Source organism: Emydura macquarii, unplaced genomic scaffold, assembly GCF_026122565.2.
Source record: "Emydura macquarii macquarii isolate MOO-44397 ecotype Brisbane River unplaced genomic scaffold, CSIRO-AGI_Emac_v2 contig_1477, whole genome shotgun sequence".
Classification (NCBI taxonomy): domain Eukaryota; kingdom Metazoa; phylum Chordata; order Testudines; family Chelidae; genus Emydura; species Emydura macquarii.
Window position 1 is genome coordinate 83,439 of NW_027131614.1, and position 17,060 is coordinate 100,498.

The 17,060-nt window shown below is 40.0% G+C and overlaps 1 long non-coding RNA gene across 2 annotated transcripts in view; it reads right to left on the reverse strand.

Annotated features, from left to right (window-relative positions):
• The window catches only part of LOC137156782 (uncharacterized), a 119,085-nt gene that overhangs the window by 64,441 nt on the left and 37,584 nt on the right, over window positions 1–17,060 (reverse strand). Inside the window, exon 4 of one of the 2 annotated variants that reach the window (XR_010920885.1) lies at window positions 14,536–15,427. The exons of the other annotated variant lie outside the window; for it this stretch is intronic. This is a non-coding gene — a long non-coding RNA (uncharacterized lncRNA). Of the gene's footprint in view, window positions 1–14,535; window positions 15,428–17,060 lie in introns of those variants that run through there. 2 annotated transcript variants of the gene reach the window in all.

The following is a 17,060-nucleotide window of genomic DNA, read 5'->3' on the forward strand; positions in this document are numbered from 1 at the left end:
CATATGCAAAATAAATCCATATAAATCTGTATAAATCCGTATGTGAAATAAATCCGATCCTATCTGGGATTTCTGGCACTGCCTCCTGAAAGGAGGGCATGTCCATCAGGTTAATGGACCTTTCACCTCTCAACAATCTTCTCAGTTGCGGTCAGCATTTCACAACCCTTGCTGAGAACAGCCTGGGCAACATTCTGGCAACCCCTCCTAAGGTGACAAATGGTTTGCCAGAACACCTTTGAGGCCATCTGGTAGTCGTTCTCCGTGGTCCTTCCAAACTCCTTTCAGGCCCAGGATTTCACTTCAGTGACCATCACAGCCATAGCCCTCCTAGCTAGCTGGTACCTCTCAGTCATATTAGGAGTCCAATTCATGAACATTTCTCAGAAGGCCTCCTTGTTCACTTTGACAGCTTCCCTCACCACTGGTGTCCACCAATGGGTCCTAGAATTGCCACCATGACAGGCACCAACTGCCTTCAGGCCACAGCTTTTTGTTGCTGCCTCAATGACTGAGGCCCTAAACATGGTCCACTCAGCCTCAAGGTCCACAATCTCACCCAGAATGCAGGCGAAATTCTTCCAGAAGTGGGAATTGAAGTCTTTCCTCATAGTGTCCTTGACCAGATGTTCCCAAGTAACCCACACTGATGGTTTGGGCCTCCTGTGTCTATCCGGCTGGCATCCCATGCGTCAAATCCAACTCACCAACAAGTAGTGACTGGTTGATAGCTCTGCTCCTCTCTTCACTCGGGTGTCCAGAACAACAATCTTAGGTCTAAAGTTGATCGTCGATCTTTGGCCCAAGGTGTTCTGGTACCAGGCACATTTATGAGCAATGTTGTGTTCAAACATGTTGTTCATTATGGACAATCCATGACTAGCATAAAAGTCAATTAACAGCTCACCTTTCAGGTCCAGATCAACTAGGCTCTTCTTCCCAATCACTCCTCTCCATGTATCATTCCCCAGATGGGGTGCTGAAGTCCCCCAGTAGAATGATAGAGTCAGTAAGTGGCACTCTATCGAGCACCCATCCCACCATCTCTAAAATGGCCGAGTATTCTGAAACGCTGTTAGGCATGTAAACACATGCAGTGGTCAGAGTTTTCCTGTTTGAGACCGGTAGTCTCATTAAAGTGACCTTCTTGTCTACTGGAACAAACTCCAACTGCACAACACCTAGCTGGGGACTTGTGAGTATCCCCACGCCTGCCCGGGGTCTCTCACGTGGGGCCACCCTCGGTTGAGAAGTTTGTTTCCAGAGCCCCTGGTATGTGTGGAGGTGCAGCCAATTGTACCTAGCTGGTACCTTTCCACTTCTTCCACCAGCTCTGTCTTTTTCCCTGCCAGCAAAGTGGTGTTCCACATTCCTAGAGCAAGTTTCCATTGTGGAGGATCAGTCTGTCATGGTCGATCCCTCTAGCTGCCATTCTGGCATCGCACCTGGCCCTCATTCTTCACCTTGTGGGTGGTGGGCCCACAAAGCAGATCCACTTCGCCTTTTCAGCCTGAGATCATCTGGATTACCTGGGTGGCCCAGCCACCAGACACTCACCTAATATCACCCCCAGGTCTGGCTCCAGATGTGGGTCCTGATATCCCTAACCTAGGCAAGGTTCATGTGGTCATTTTTGGGCCTTCCTGAGGGTCTGTTCACCTAGGGTGACCCTACCAGAGCACTAAGCTCCTGACGACACAGCTCTGGTGTTCATCGGAACATGCAAGCTCCTCCACCACAAGATAATGATCTTTGGAGGGTCAGCATATTCTATACCTAATATTATTACACATGGTCTCCCTAAATCCTGGCCTGAACTAAGTAATAATGGAAGTACATTTGTGCCTCTATCATTCTGCTTCAGCTACTATAACAGTTGGTCCCTTACCCTATCTGTAAACCAGACACCAGAAGAAGACATCATATGAACATGTACTCACATAGATATATAATATACTGGCTATCTTCATGTCTCTATTTATACTACAATTATCACTGAAGTATCTAAGTAAGAATAACAAGAAAATAAAATAGGGTGTTCATTGCCAAATGGTATTTTCTCCTCTCCCATCCCACAGTTGTGATGGGCATTAATTACTAGAGGAAAGCTAAGGTGCACAACTGTTTCTTAATTCTGGATCTAAAAATTAGTGAGATTCATGTTAAAAATTGTACTGAGACAACCAGCTTATTTTGCATAAGTCACCTAATAGTTATCCAAAGTTTAACCACTCACTCGGCCTGTATTTGAACCTGTGAGTACAGATAAAAGGTTCTTTAACCCATTACCAGTGCCCAGAGCTTTCCTACTCTTATGGAGCAGATTCTGAGAAAATCTCATGTTGAATTGTACCTTGTTCCAAAGTAGTCACAGTGTAGTAAACTGGAACAAGAGTATCCAAACTGGCCCTATTTCAGCTATCAATAGCTAGGAAAACTTCAGTGGTTCTGCATATAACATTTTAATTATTGAAAGAAAAGAATATTAGAACTTGGTACCAATCTCTATTCAGAAGGACTGCAGTTGAGAGAAGACTGTAATAAGGTTGGTGTTTTACATGAGAAATTAGCACTTTTTTTCTTAAAATGCACCAGTGGTCTTCAAGTTATATTTGTGCTTGAAAGATAAGTCAAATGCCATTACTCTGTCCTGCAGTAGTCTGTATTTTTAGAATAGATGAAATAACCAACACTTGCATTTTTTACATCTGTGATATGAACCAATAAGTCCATGAAATTGGATGAGCACTAACCTTCTGTAAAAAACGATTAGCCCTATGTTCTAAGATAAAAATAATAAAATATGAAAAATATTTGATGGATGAGAATTGCTCTTTCTAAGTTGACAATTAGGTTTCTTTGTCAAATCGTTAAGAGCAATATATTTTTTCCAGAAATATATGAGGCAGTGAGTTAATATTATTTATTATTTTAAAATTCAGTGAAATACAGGAGGACATCTGAGAGTGATATACATTTCTAAAAAAAAATGTGCTAGCTGATATTTATGTTCATGCCTTTTAATTTGATATGTAGTGAGTGCATGCAGGGCAAATTTGCCAGTGGTGGTATGAAGGATGAAAGAACCTGTACTGAGCTTGATACTTTAATAGGTGTCAGAGTTAGTGCATCCTAAGTATTATTGGACCTCAAATTCAAACATGGGTTTTAGATATTATATTGTATTTGCTCGGGACATCATGGAATTTTTTTTTTTCAAAAAGAATATTTTTATATATAGTGCATTTGAATTTGCAAAGTAAGTATAAGCATGGAACACTTCAACAATTTCAGCATCAAGCTTACAACAGGGGTTGCATGTTTTTTTAATACTTTATGCTATAGGTTCTGGCTTTTGTTTTTTATTTAAAAAATACTTAAATGGCTCACTCCTATTAATTTCGACATTTGTTAAAGGCACATATTAAAAGTAACAGGATATGAATTTAGTCATGAGGCAAACAAGATACAGGGTACATTTTCAAAACTGTATACATGACTTAGGAGCCTAAGCTCTATTTCAGAAGTGAGTTAGCCACTTAGGAGCCTATAGGTCACTGAAAGTCAAAGGGGCATAAGCTTCCGAGTGCCAAAGTCACTTTTGTACTTGGGACGTTGGATCCTTAGTCCCTTAGGTACTTTTGAAAACATTACGCACTGGAGTGACTTAGCAGAAAGAATGAAAACAAAAATATATGAAACTGCAGCAGTACATTAATAAGGCATTTGTTAGACGCTAACTTTAACTATCTGTGCATTATGGGTTGCTGAAATACAGGAAGCCTATTAAGACATTAGAGTAGATATAACAAAACGGGTGAACAAAGACAACAGTCCTCAACAATGTAACCTATGGAAGATTAACACAAAGCAGTAGAATTTTACAACGTAGAATGGCTTTCTTTATCCCAAATGTTGTATTATTATTTTAATTATCATAGCATCTAATCATGGACTAGGACCTCCTGTGCAAACAGAACAAACAGACTTACAGTCTCCGAAACAGCTTATAGTCTAAGTACAGAGTAATGTTATATAAATACAGAATTAATTCAACATTGGTAAATAATAGAGAAGAGACATTCTTTCAACTGAGATGGAGGGTCAATAAGGTGAGTCATTGAGTGGGACAGATACAGGAAAAGCCTGATTCACACAACAAGAGTTGAAGAGGAAAAGGTTTTAAGACCAAGCGTATTGAGATTGTTAAGGGACAGAGGAATAATGCAAAACAAAAATCTGTGATAGGCTGGAGTAATATAAGGTTTTAAAAACAAGGAGATCAGTTTGAAACTGGATCTTGAAATAAATAGGGAACCGGTGTAGTTATTTGAGAACCAGGAGCAATAGATTCATTCTTGTTTATATCTGTAAGAAGCTGAATAGCAAAATTCTGCTCGTGATGGAGTCTGGAAAACTGGGACTTGGGAACCCACAATCAAGGAAACTTACATTTGTGAAGCTGAGAGATAAGAGGGATGAAGATTGCATCAGAAGAGGACCTGAGACAATGGCATACATGGAAAATAGTGCCAAGGTGGTGACAAATTTGCAGAAAGTTGATGAAGGTCAAACAGACCTCTCTTATATCTGTGCCTGCTTTTATATCAGCTAGTTCCACTTCATCCTGTTGGACTCTGACAGGGCCACAATGATCTAGGCATTTATTACATCTAATTTTGATTACTGAAATGCAGAGATAAAGTTGCTGACTGCAAAAAGACTCTAATTTATTCAAAAAACAGCCCATTTATAGTACTTAGCAACACAGACCAGTGAAATCACATCAGCCTGTCCACATACTCTGCTTCTTACACTGGTTCCCTATTGAAAAAAAATCCATATTCAAGGCTTCCATCCTGATCTTCAGAACCCACCTCCCCCCCACTCCCTGTAAATGGCCCAACCTAAGTAAGGGACTGCTTCTTCCTCAACCACCACGACTGCTTTCAGCAGCTACATCCCACTGGAACAATGGAACCGTCAACCATAAAAGAGAGAATAGCAGCCCAAGAGACAAAGCTTTCTTAGCCGCTGGCCTGCAACTGTGAACCTCACTCCCAGAGTTCATTGGAATTCCTGGAAGCATAACAAAGTGTAAAATACACTTTTTTGACTTAGCTATTCCACACTAACCACACATTTTAAAAACTCCAAAAGTAAAGCACTCCTCCTCTGAAGGATGGAAAGTGAGAGAAATTGAGGACATATTTCTTTTAAAGTTTGCAAGGTTCTTAGATCCTATGCTGATGAACACAGTTAAAACATAGATTGGATAGATTAGATAAAATAGACAGGGTAACATACATTACTAAGCTTATGGAGAATGGAGACAAAGTTAAGATCTGAGTCAGGAAGGGAGGTAGAGGAGATGGAATTCTGTTTAAGACTTTCCTCCTCTTGAATGAAAGAGACACTTTTGTCTTCAGGAAACTTAGCTAAAGGAAGATGAAACCAAGTCCCAAGTTTACTAGTGAAAACCAGCCAATAAGATTGTGATGTTGGCCTCTATGGGAGCCACGCTGAGATAGCTTAAACAGGGCAAACCTGCAAAGAATGGGGGAGGCAGACACCCGTGCTGGTGGTTTTTCTTCCATAAGATATACCAAGCTAGCAACAAACAGCTTCTGAGCACCTCTCCGTTTATTCAAAAGACAAGAACACAGTTTCCTTAAAACCATCCAGCCCTCTGGCTTCCACCCAGACAGCCAAGTCAAATATGATGGTGATTACTGAACATCTTTATTCACGATATGTAAAACAAGCTCTATCAATCCCAAAGGACTGAACACACTACCAACCAGGTCAATTAATATTTCAGATCTTACCCAAATACATGTTTAAAGCCAATGCTTATTAACTAAATAATATTTATATAAAAAAAGAGTATCAGTTAAAAGGTCATATACATACAGATGAAAATAAAGGCCATAAGTCAGTTCCAAAGTAGAGTTGATAACTGAGTTGCAAAGTTCTTAATTCACCAGAGTCTCTGGAAGTTACCCAAACAGCTTGGCGGTCATCAGTTCTTGTTTAGAGCATCTTTGTTAGAAATCCAGTCCAGAGAAATTAAGAAGGAAATGAAGACCTACAGAGTCTGTATAATTTCGTCCATAAGAAACAGAAGGATGAGCCAATCTCATGACCAGGACCTTAGGTTGGTGACTTGAATCTCCCTGATGAAATCCAAGCAGTCCTAAAACAAACAGGATTGGGTCCAAAGCTTCTTTTATAGTCTTTTAGCAAGTTATGACAGTCACTTGGCAGCAGACATCACAGCAGGTAATCCTTAGGCATAATAGATAATCAGTTGTGGCTTTGAAGTAACATTTCCTATTTTCTATGCCCACCAATAACTAGCTACATTAGCACAGTTAATAGCTAATTTACTTAAATCTCAAAAGAGAAATACAGACAAATGATGTTATTACATCCATGGTTAATCTAAATGTTAATATTCCATTTTGATCTTTGAATCAATAGAACAATAGTAATAGACACCAAAAGAGTTTATCTACATTGTTAACTTCTAACAAGATATAGGTAAACCATATCAAGATATAGGTAAACCACATATAGGTAAACCAACAATACACTTGCATTTCAAGGCTCTAGCCTATATGATACTATTTACAAGGAATGGCTCAAATTACCATTTCAATACTTTTAAACATGTCCTTAAAGGTCGATTTTGATTTATTTCAACCTGCTAGACATAACCCTTTCTGGTCCAGTGTCACAAAGATAAAGACAGAGGTGGCCTTAAATGTATCAAAAGATTATAAAAACAGATTAGAGTCACTGGCATAAAATGAATTCTAATGAAATCTACAATGGCCGTATTAAACATACAGATAAAATGATCAAAAGGATAGAGGGGAAAAGCAGACGGAAAAAAATACCCAGAAGACTTAGAATTGAACTTTGTGGACCTCTAAAGAGGAAAGATCTTGCGTCACAGAAGAAACCACTAGTAAAGACCAAGCAAGTGTGATCTGATTGGAGAAAGAAATCAGAGCTGCCTGTCAATAGCTACGAATGTAGTTCAGAAAGCTGGATTTGTCCACATTGCTACACAGATGCCAAGGAGGTTGAGTTGTGAGTAGTAGCCAGAATAATTTCAAATCTACTCTTTTATATTACAGATTGTTAAATAGACTTGGAGGGGAAAGTACAGCTTTCTCCCTGCAGAGCATAGTAAATTTTAGCTAACAACAACAAACCCAAATCCTTGGGTTTCAGTGTCCATCTCTATTCTGGATGATCCATTAGAGTTAGAGTGGGCCAGCTCTGTGTACCTTACTACTTGAAGAAATGAAATTTTCAGGTAAGCACAGATAATTATTCCTCTTCTTGTCTACAGATCCATTACAATGAAATTTTTATAGCAGCTTGCTTCCAGGGTGGGAAATTAGGATCATCATTCAAATATAGAAATAAAAAATGAGGAATATCTCCATTTTCACCTGGGCACTAAGGTGCAGAGAAGACTTTTGCAAGAAGAAGGGAAATAACATTGGCTGAGACTGGATGAAATATGCAGAATTTGGTGAACTAATGTCCTTCTGGCAAATATAAGTACATGGGACGTGAGGTATCTCATCATGGATGTCAGTGCTCCTAAGGACTGAATTTTGATGTTTAACTGAAGGAAGACTATGTCTTGATTTTGCTGAGGGAATGAATGCTATCACAATGGTGAGGACTACCTGTTTGAATTAGAAATAGAATACTAGGTCTCATTGTGCTATATTATCTGTTTGATCTCATATTTAGCTGTGGCATCCTGAATACATTCCCAGACCTGAAGAGGAGCTCTATGTACATTGAAAGCTCCTCTCTCTCCACCAACAGAAGTTGGTTCAATAAAAGACATCACCTTACCCACCTTGTCTCTCTAGGTCTCATTAGAGAAAGCTCCGAACTTCAAATAAAAATGTCATCTGACAATATCATAGCTATTGGGAGGCCTACTCTAATGGGCAGCAAATATAAACTGATTAGTGCTGTTAAGAAGCAGAATGAGGTTCCAGGAAACTTTGTTACCCCCAAGACAGGACAGTTCCTCTCTGTGGTAAGGCTGATCAAGTTCTTCCTATTTATTATGAAAAGACACTGACTGTCCTGAAGAGAACAGGTCTGCTATCCATGAATGGGGCCACACGCTGATACCTCATCTGAATCATTATGTGCCAGATAGTGGATGATCTGTCCTTTTCTAGTACCCATTCTCTGAACTATTGTGGTTGGATCCCTTCAAAAAATCTGATTCTCTGCCAGAGGATCCCCAGTTGTGTGAATGGAGGATACACAAATGGAGCTAGATCTCTGCCAACAAACGAGGTAGAGTGCGATGCATACAGTGAGATGCCCAGAATTACCAGACAGGTATCATATGAGCTCTAGCTCATTGAAGCATCCCTATGTATAAAATCAGAATTCTCAACGGGGTCCAGTAAGAACTTTTTTTTGTCCTGTAATACCACTTGTTATCCAATATAGCCATCTTTGTATGTTAACATTCTTCTGGTCTTAGCCCAGGCCTATGACTGAGCTGTGGTGACACCATGTGTCTGTGTTTGTCCTGAATCTAAGATACTCCAGAAACCGTATCACTCTGTGTTTACTTCAGCTTTCTCTTTCTACAAAACCCTGATTAGAAATATTGTCCCAAGAGAGAAGTAAATTTGCTTCTTCTATAAAGCCAATATTATTACTACCCTGATTTTGGAGAGAGGCCCTGGGAGCACACACAAGATCGAATAGTAATGACTGAAGTTTGGAGAAGAAAAAAAGCTGCCATCCATCTGCACTACATAAGAATTGTCTGAGGATGGTAAAATCAGAGTGCTTAAATGTCAAATCTCCATTAGCAACTTATTTAGCTGTTTCAGGCAGGGACCTGCACTGCTCGGCCCCAGTTTCCTGAAGCTAGAAATAGGATGAGGAATGGCTGCAGTGCTCCAATCTAATGCAGACAATGGATGATTTCATTCATGCTGTGGCCTCTTCATGGGTTGCTGAGACTGGGAATGGGACAAAGCTGTTCCTAAAATTCTTGCACCATTTCATAGGGTTCCCTCTCTGGACAATGACTAGTCACTTCATTTAATCAAAGCTAGAAGTAGCCCTTTTGCTCCCAAACTGAAAAGAAATCCACTTCCTGGACACTACAATACAAATAAAGGATGGTCACTTTAATACCACCCTATACCAAGAACCAACTGACCGCAATACATATCTTCATGCCTCCAGCTTCCACCCTGGACACATTACATGATCCATTGTCTACAGCCAAGCCTTAAGATACAACCGGATTTGCTCCGATCCCTCAGACAGAGACAAACACCTACAGGATCTCCATAAAACATTCTTAAAACTACAATACCCAGTGGAAAGGTGAAGAAACAAATTGACAGAGCCAGATGGGTACCCAGAAGTCACCTGCTACAGGACAGACCCAACAAAGAAAACAACAGAACACCACTGGCCATCACCTACAGCCCCCAACTAAAATCTCTGCAACACATCATTAAGGATCTACAACCCATCCTAGCAGATGATCCCTCACTCGTTCAAGCTGTGGGAGGCAGACCTATCCTTGCCTACAGACAGCCCCCCAACCTGAAGCAAATATTCACCAGCAACTGTACACCATACAAGAAGAACACTAACCCAGGAACATACCCCTGCAAAAAACCTCGTTGCCAGCTTTGCCCACACATTGACTCTAGTGACACCATCATAGGTCCTAACCACATCAACCACACCATAAGGAGCTCATTCACCTGCACATCTACTAATATAATATATGCCATCATGTTCCAGGAATGCCCCTCTGCCATGTACATTGGCCAAACCGGACTGTCACTACGCAAAAGAATAAATGGACACAAATCAGACATAAAAGATGGTAACATCCATAAACCAGTCGGAGAGCACTTCAATCTCCCAGGACACTCTGTGGCTGACTTGAAAGTTGCTATACTTCTACAAAAAAACTTCAAAAACAGACTTCAAAGAGAAACTGCAGAATTGGAACTCATATGCAAACTTAACACAATTAAACTCGGTCTAAATATGGACTTGGAATGGTTATCTCATTCCAAGAAGTAATTGTCACTGTTCACACATTATCACCTCCTAATCAATGGTTGTGAATAGGCCTCAACTACTCTAACTGAATGGACTTTGCTCATACCTAAATTCCCCATTGGTGTTCCTTACCCTTAGATGTATATATATATATATACACACACCTCCTCTCTGATTTCTATTCCTTACATCTAATGAAGTGGGTTACAGCCCATGAAAGTTTATGCCTGCAGAAATTAAATTTGTTAGATTTAAAGTGCTACAGGACTCTCGTTTTTGAAAAGAGCCTGGCGTCAGTTGGGGATCTAACTCCAGCTAGGCTAGGAGACCTGCAAATAGCTGTGAAGCAACAGAAGGCAGCTACATACCCTGCACTTATTCTAGCTACCTCTTGCAGAGGTATTTTCTACTGTTGCCCTTCAAGGATTGCTTCAATTTGTTATGTGATATGTATTCCTCTCTATAGTGCCAGTCAAGAGTCAGGATTGTAAATTCACCTTTTTGATGGTTCTGCATAATGTCATCTTCTGTAAAATTTCCCATTGTATCACTAATATGATATAATATCATTTGTGTGTGTATATATATATATATATAATAATATGGGAACTAATATATTTGAGCCTCCAATCCCAAGGGTCAAGCTCCATATAATTGCATGAAACAAATTTTAATTTCAGTCCCTCCCTGCTCTTTTTTTTTCCCCCATGGAAAAACCTTCAGGCCATATGATGTTTATGTTGAGAAGAACGATAGTTGAAATACTGTCCACCCTTGTTATCTTTACTTGTGAATGTATACAGAGGAACTTAGAGTGTCAGAAGTTCAGATTTGTTTGTTTCTTTTTGTTGGCCTGATGCCACCTGACAGTTTTCATACCCACAGGAGTGGCCTGAGAGAACTTTACCCTAGATTTGGCCACCTGTGAAGGGTCTGTATAGGGAGGAGGCCACTTTTCAGTTGAAAATCTCCCCCCGATGTAAATGCCAGGTCTCAGATCACCAAGAAAATAGACACAATTATCTACAGTAGTGATACCAGGTTAAAACTTTTATTGGTGCATGTTGACCGGTTGTTTCCCCCATTACGTAGAACACACAGGGTCACAGACAGATTCTTGAGCTGAAGAAGTATGTTGTTTATTTTCTGCTTCAGTGATCACTTCAGTGTTCACTGAAACAGGACACAGAATAAGGTTAAATGCAAACACCTCCCTCCCCCCAACATTCAGGTGCTCGCCTTAAATATATTATTACAAAGTTATTTTTTATATATTGTATAAACACTTTTCTGCCTAACACTAAGATTGGTTTGCTAACTCAGATATGTACCTGATTAGGTTGCTAACCAAGTTGTTTATCTGATCAGTTTGCTGTCCTCAACTTTTTACCTTGTTGTTCTCTTTCCTTGCAAGCAGGCACTTGTCACATGTCCCAACACCTAAAATATACCTTCTACATATTACATCCTACAGTGCATATTAAGGAAACTTCTGTCCTTATAAAATAGAATTCTGGGTGAATGGAAAGAAAGTGCCAAGAGGCCTCTTACTGACTGACAAGATTATTCCACATGTGGACTGCTGCCTCTCTCATTCCTGGTTATCTGCTGGGGGGAGGAGTAGGTGGTGGTATGGCATGGCAACCTGCAACAGAATGAGGCTAATGATGAGCTTGGGGATAGTGGTAGGGTAGTGAATGAGGACATGGAGGTAAAAATTACCACATCCGAGGCAAAAGCCAAACTCGATCATCTTAATGGGACTAAATCGGGGAGTGAGAGGGGATAATCTCCATCCAAGAATATGAAAGGAACTAACATGAAATTGCAATCCCATTAGCAAGGATTTTTAATGAATCTGTATACTCAGGGGTTGTACCGTATGACTGGAGAATTGCTACTATAGTTCCTATGTTTAAGAAAGGGAAAAAAAGTGATCCAGCTAACTACAGTCCTGTTAGTTTGACCTCAGTAGTATGCAAGGTCTTGGGAAAAAAATTTGAACGAGAAAGTAATTAAGGACATTGAGGTTAACGGTAATTGGGACAAAATACAACATGGCTTTAAAAAAAGATAGATCGTGCCAGACCAACCTGATCTCTCCTTTTTTGTGAAGATAACGGACATTTTAGATAAAGGGAATGCAGTGGATCTAGTTTACCTAGATTTCAGTAAGGCATTTGATAGGGTTCCACATGGAGAATTATTAGTTAATATTAATATGAATATTGATTAATATGAAAATTGAAAGGTGGATAAGGAACTGGTTAAAGGGGAAACTACAACATGTCATACTGAAAGGTGAACTGTCATGCTGGAGGGAGGTTACGAGTGGAGTTCTTCAGAGATCAGTCTTGGGACCAGTCTTATTTAACCTTTTTATTACTGACCTTGGCAAAAAAAAAAAAATGGGAATATGCTAATAAAGTTTACTGATGACACAAAGTTGGGAGGTATTGGCAGTACAGAGAAGGATCAGGCTATCATACAAGAAGATCGAATGACCTTGTAAATTGGAGTAATAGAAATAGGATGAAATTTAATAGTAGAAAGTGCACGGTCATGGATTTAGGGACTAACAACAAGAATTTCTGCTATAAGCTAGGGAATGCATCAGTTGGACGTGACAGAGGAGGAGAAGGACCTAGGCATATTGGTTGATCACAGGATGACTATGAGCCACCAATGTGATCTGGCTGTGAAAAAAGCTAATGCGGTTCTTGGATGCATCAGACGAGATATTTCCAGTAGAGATAGGGAGGTGTTATTATCATTATACAAGGTGCTGGTGAGACCTCATCTGGAATACTGTGTGCAGTTCTGGTCCCCCATGTTTAAGAAAGATGAATTCAAACTGGAACTGAGCAGAGAAGGGCTACTAGGATGATCCGTGGAATGGAAAACCTGCCTTATGAGAGAAGACTCAAAGATTTTGGATTATTTAGCCTAACCAAAAGAAGGTTGAGGGAAGATATGATCGCTATCTATAAATACATCAGAGAGATAAATACCAGGGAGGGAGAGGAATTATTTAAGTTCAGCGCCAATATGGACACAAGAATTAATGGATATAAACTGGCCATCAGGAAGTTTAGACTTGAAATTAGATGCATGTTTCTAACCATCAGAGCAGTGAAACTCTGGAATAGCCTGACAAGGGGAGCAGTAGGGGCAAAAAACCTAGCTGGCTTCAAAATTGAGCTTGATAAATGTATGGAGGGGATGATCTGATGGGACAGCCTAGTTTGGCAATTGACTGATCTTTCACTACTGGTGGTAGATATGCCAATGGCCTGTGAAGGGATGTTAGATGGGGTGGGTTCTGCGTTAGTAAAGAGAATTCTTTCTTTGGTGTCTGGCTGGTGAGTCTTGAAGTTTTGAAGCCAGCTAGGTTTTTTGCCCCCACTGCTCCTGAACTATAGGGACTCAGGCAAAATCTTTTGTCGGGTGTGTCATCCTTTTGGGGAGGGGGCCTGGCTGCCTCACAGCCAGTCAATTTCCAATTGCCTGCATGGAGGAGTTTGACTGAGACAGATTGAGCTGTGAGGGAACTGCATGCTGAGTCAACCAATTTATTTAATGAGACTCTCAGTAAGATGGTGAAGCAAGAGACCAGGCCCTTACTTTTGCCTCTTTTTTTTACAGCTTAGCTGGCTTCCTGAAGCCAGTACGTTACCAGCCTCAGCCCTGGTCTACACTTACCGGGCGATTCGGCAGCAGTTGATGGGAGTTACTCAATTGTCAACTGCTGTGCTTCCGTTCTGCATGGCATCTTCACTGCACTGCGCTGACGGGAACCGCATTCCTGTAGATGCAGCGCTTTGCCACTTGAGGGGGTGGTTTTACTACGTTGACTTCTGGATCGACTGAGCGGGTCTGCCCTGACCACTCAATTGATCCAGATAGGTCAATCTGACAGTGGTGACTTTCAGTGTAGACATACCCTCAGAAAGGGAAACAGAGCTGAGGAGGCGAGCTTCCCAACAGGCAAATGCAGCCCAGGGATACACCTGGGAACTACATAGATGCAATATTGATTTGAACGGTTTGTGGCTTGAAATGAAGTTTGGGAGTTCCCTCAGAAAAGCTTGGCAAGAGGGATGCCTGGGGGAATTGCCAGCTGCTGGGGAGGCAGAATAAACTGGAGGAAAATTTCAGAAGGTAGAGTAATTCCCCTGGTGCCAGTGACTGACAGGTCTGGTCCTGCCCCAAACCTGCAAGTCACTGACATTGATTGTAGTGGACATGTAAAGGGGGGGGGGGAAATGATTATGTACCACTGCAAGATTTAACCCTCAATTAGATGAACTGATGGGGAAGGGACACTGCACTATTCATGTAATTTGAGTAGTTTAGATAAGACATGTGGCTTGTTGGCTCTAGTTTCATTTTTAATATACAGACTGAATTTATCATGCATTTTATGTCATAATGCTGACATGAGAAAATGGCTCAATATTTACCACTTTTTGGTTAAAATTAACTTTTACTGAAAGTCAACTGCATACTTCTGGTGTAAAGAAGTGTCTGCGGATCCATTCATACTTTGGAAAGAAAGCCTTTTCATAACCTCACACTTTACATTCGTAAATTTGTAAAAGATATTGAAGCAAATACAAACAGTGGTAAAACTTCAGAGTGCTTTACATCCTAAGTCTTACAAGGCCTTCTATTTGTTTTAATTCATGTCTTAAAATTATTAGAGTATGATTTAACTGATAGTGCCAATTATTGTAGTAGTTCCTCTGTATGGCACAATGTTGCTGGGAATACAAGCTACTCCAGCTAAGTGGGGCAATTCAGAAAAGAATATTAAGTATTATTGCAACTTGATTAGCAGTAATATATAATAAAATATTGCAATTATTCATCAGGATCAGGGCCCTGTTATACTAAATAGTACACATATTTATTGAAGAGTTATTATAATGAATCAACCCTGTGTAGAAGAACAAGTGCAACGCCTACATACACATACAAATCCCATGTAAATCTAGAGGCCTTTTGCCTTTCCTGTATCCAGTGGTGAATTTCATTTCATAATAAATACAAGAACATCTCTAAGATAATTTCTCTATTTTCCCAATGGATTTTTTTCTTTTAAAAACTCAGAGAAGACTTAGAATATGTTTCAGTAATGAAGTGTCATTCATGAAGTTCAATGAAGCAATAATTGAAATTTTCTAGCACATGGAGTTGTACTACTGGTACTTAAGACACAAGATGACCACAAATCAGTTAGTTCTCCGAAGAATTGACAGCTTGCTCAAAAGTAACTGTAGGGAAGCCATTTCCAGATCCTGAAGGTGGTAAATTGACAGAGTAGATTGTGCTAGATTAAAAAAATTAAGAACAACCTTAACACCAAATGACAACAAACAAAAGGATTGCATAAAATCTCATTTAAAATATTCCTTGCCAGAAATGTAATTTGATCATCTACCTTTCAGCTGCCAAAGGCACACATTCTGAAGGAAATGCATCCTTAAAATTTATATAGCTTGAGAAATGCAGGATAGAGACAACAGCTAACAGGTTTATTTTAATTTGACATTACAATATAATCCAGGCACTTTTTTGCTTCTCTATTATCTATGCATGAAAGCAAGGTATACATAGATGACAATGAAAACCAGAGATAAATAAGTCTCTCTAACATTTATTTTTCCTCCATAAAAAGCCATGTAAAAAGAATGTCAAAGCTACATTTTTAAACACTTCACTGTCAGCAAGTGACAGTTAAGGTTGCAAATGCAGCCTTAGCTCACTGCCCTTGTACATTAAGTAAGGCTTCTGACACTGCCTCACATGATCTTCTCATAAACAAACTAGGGAAATACAGCCTAGATGGAGCTACTAAAAGGTGGGTGCATAACTGGCTGGAAAATCATCCCCCAAAGAGTAGTTAGTGGTTCATAGTTAAACTGGAAAGGCATATTGAGGGGGGTCCTGCAGGGATCGGTCCTGGGTCTGGTTCTGTTCAATATCTTCATAAATGATTTAGATAATGGCACAGCGAGTACACTTATGAAGTTTGCAGACGATACCAAGTTGGGAGGGGTTGCAAGCGCTTTGGAGGAGGATTAAAATTCCAAATGATCTGGACAAACTGGAGGAATAGGCTGAAGAAAACAGGATTAAATTCAATAAAGGATAAATGCAAATTATTCCACTTAAGATGGAACAATCAATTGCACACATACAAAATGGGAGATGACTGCCTAGGAAGGAGTACTGCGGAAACAGATCTGGGGGTTACAGTGGATCACAAGGGAAATATGAGTCAGTGTAACACTGTTGCAAAAAAAGTGAACATCATTCTGGGATGTATTAGCAGTGTTATAAGCAAGGTATGAAAATTAATAATTCTTCCACTCTACTCCGCACCGATAAGGCCTCAGCTGGAGCATTGTGTATAGCTCTGGGCAACACATTTCAGGAAAGATGTGGACAAATTGGAGAAAGTCCAGAGGAGAGCAACAAAAATTATTATTAAAAGTCTAGAAAACATGACCTGTGAGGAAAGTTTTTAAAAAATTGGGATTGTTTAGCCTGGAGAAGAGAGGACTGTGGTGGGGACAACTGTTTTCACATAAAAGGTTGTTACAAGGAAAAGGATGGGAAAAAAAGGTCCTATCCTCAAAGGTTTAATGAGAAGAAGCAATGGGCTGAAACTGCAGCAAAGGAAATTTAGGTTGGATACTAGGCACTTCTTAACTGTCAGGGTAGTTAAGCAACTGGCACAAGTTGCCTAAGGAGGCTATGGAATCTCCATCACTGGAGATTTTAAAGAACAGGTTAGACAAACACCTAACAGGAATGGTCTAGTTATTATATAGTCCTACTTTGAGGGCAAGGGACTGGACTAGATGACCTCATGAGGTTTCTCCCAGTCCTGTACTTCTATGATTACTAGAGAAACCAAGAACATGGTACTGATGCTGGAGTGAATATTGTCCATCCTG